We start from the raw sequence: 2,876 nt of genomic DNA, 5'->3' as shown, positions 1-2,876 counted from the left end.
TTTAATGACGTGCATTTTTTAACAACACTAAATCGACTTTGTCTGCTCGGTCACCAGCGTCAGAGCTGCAGCAGGCAGGACTCCGAATGACTCCAATCATGATGTTTGTGATTGTGGAGATCAGAACACTCTCAGATCAATGTTGTTCTGCATACTGATCTCAGTCTCTTTGCATCAGACACAGGAAGAGGGAGTGAAGTTGTGTCTGCATGTGTTACAGTCGGTATTTTCAGCAGGAGGCACCACTGTCAAACTCACACGTCTGGTAGTTTCCCAGAGAAAAGAACGACACCAAACGTTAATTGAATCAACAAACCTTGAACTTTTCTTCGCTGTGTGAAGCACAGCCTGTGTTTCTTTAGAAAATCGAACCATCTGATTGGCTCACCCTGCACTCACACACGCCGGCCTCCTACTGCGAGCTCTGTTTGGTCAGAAACCCGACTCTTCATGGTCGATGCTTTGCAGTGAGACCTTTGTTTCACATGACTTCTCGTTTCTCTGTTCTGTGTTTTGCTCTCTCGGTTCCTTCCTGTGCTTCAGCTGACACCCTCGGTGTGTTTCTGCAGCTCTCAGTATGACACGTTCCCTCAGTCTCCCAGCATGTGGTCCTGCATGCTTATACTGAAGGAGCCGTGACATTTGTGTCACTACATGCTAGCAGTTACAGACATGTTGTTTGTTTCCACGTTTCAAAGATCAAAGTGTTGTTAGAACGTCTCACGTCTGTGTGAAACAGACAGTGCAGGTGACCTGACAGCGCACGCTAGCATTAATGATGCCCACAGACCACATATGATAGCAAGTCAGGAGCATATGTGATGTGTTAGCTTCCATATCTAGTTCACTTACGTCAGCTGCACAGGCTCGGCTAAGGTTGGGACACTGCGACTAAGCCCTGTGGATACGTCTTCACATATGCGCTGACAGAACCTCTGGACAGATGTGCAGCCCCACTGAGCATGCTGTAGTTCTGAGCAGCGTTTGGAACAAGTGCAGATATCTGTGCTCTGTGCACAAAGTTGTATAAGTTGTGGCTTTTAGTCATTTTGAAGGCATTCAGAATCCAATTATTCCTGTATGATCGATTTGTGTTGCTGTCAGAGTTTCCCCTGAGACTGATGAACAGAAGCTCACTCAGGAACGAAGAGAGTAGTTCTGAGCAGCGTTTGGAATAAGTGCAGATATCTGTGCTCTGTGCACAAAGTTGTATAAGTTGTGGCTTTTAGTCATTTTGAAGGCATTCAGAATCCAATTATTCCTGTATGATCGATTTGTGTTGCTGTCAGAGTTTCCCCTGAGACTGATGAACAGAAGCTCACTCAGGAACGAGGTCACACAGAGCTCAGGTTTTCACTCGTGAGGGGAAGCAGTTGATCTCCAGCCCACTTCAGCTTGCTTTCCCCCTGCAGGCTGTTTGTATTGGTTACACACATGAACATTCATAAAGCTTGATGCTGTATCACCTATGAGAAATTCCTATAACTGGGTACAAAGTGTGATTGTGCGAGCATGGTTATACAATGTGTGGTTACATGATGGGAGTGCAGCTCTCCCAGATTGTTGTCGGTAGAATCTGTTCGTCTCAAGGCTGCTTGTTGCCCTTATCGAGGTCGTGCACGCAGTCATGTGTGTGGGTTACCTAGCAAACAGAAGCACTCACAACACATGCATCAAACCTGACATTCACCTTTGCTGACTCTATCTTTTCATATAAACTTTCCGTCTTGTACATGTTCTAGATTTCTTTTGGATCTAATGCTGATGTGTTTAAAAATATAGACATAAATACTCTTAAAAAGGGGAACTGGGCTGGTTGCTGACTGCGTCATCTTTATATCCTTTATTTCCACGATGTTCTTCTTGCTATCAGTGCCACGTTTGGGCTTCGTCTACACGACATGATTGTTTATTCCCTGAACAAACTGTAAAGGTCATATTTGAACCCTTCACTCATTACAACAGGAGGATTTTCGACATTGAGACCACTTGTCCTGTATTCAGATGGCTGTGCTGAGGTCTGAGGTCAGAGAGTCACCAAATGTGAAATATAAACCAAATATCTTTAAATTGTAAAAGTTTCCTGTTTTAGTGGAACACAATACTTCACTCTGAGAGCGACTTCTCTACAGTAGCTTTCTGTTCTCAAGTACATGTTTTTGTTTGTATTTGGTGTAACTTTTGTTAGTCTCTACCTCTGCATTGATCTTTGCACGTGTCTAAATGAGGAGGACACGAGATGAATAAAGATTATTTAAATAAATAATTCAGTGTACAGGAATTCATCAAACTGGTTGCAGGAATGAAGTTTTTCTCACACAGGATGTTGCTGCCTTTCTGATTAATAGCTGAATTAGACAGCTGGTTAGGTTATTAAAAACTGAGCTGTTATGTTGGTAGTGGACAGGAAGCAGACTTCGTCCTCTGCACTGCACAGATTATTCCCTTTGTTTTTCCTGTCTTGTCAGACATGCAGTGGTGTAGCATGGTGCCCCTAACAGTGCAGAATGCTGCACATGCGCTGCAGTGACACGGGGCTGTAGTTTATACAAACATAGTGTTTCTGCACCGTGTGCCCAGCACAGCCTTCAACAGAGCGCGGCCGGGGAGGAGATCCCACAGCACTGCTAAACAAGGACAGGCTGTGAGCACGGCACGGCACGGCACGGCCTCACAGCTGACCGGGTCCTCATCTGTCCCCAGTGTGACTACAGCAAACCTCAACCACACGACACGGACACACGCACACTCAAGACTTCTGTATCAGTTCAGCGCTCCGGCGAGCTGCACGAGTCGTAACTGTACCGGAAACTGAGTGAACCCGCCTTCAAAATAAGGCTCTTGGAAGATTTCACTTCGATTCCGTTTTATTTAAT

This window comes from Haplochromis burtoni, unplaced genomic scaffold (genome assembly GCF_018398535.1).
Source record: "Haplochromis burtoni strain Fernald_Lab_line unplaced genomic scaffold, NCSU_Asbu1 Contig_2202, whole genome shotgun sequence".
Lineage (NCBI taxonomy): Eukaryota > Metazoa > Chordata > Actinopteri > Cichliformes > Cichlidae > Haplochromis > Haplochromis burtoni.
The sequence above is the reverse complement of the archived record's forward strand: the minus strand, read 5'-3'. Positions refer to the sequence as shown.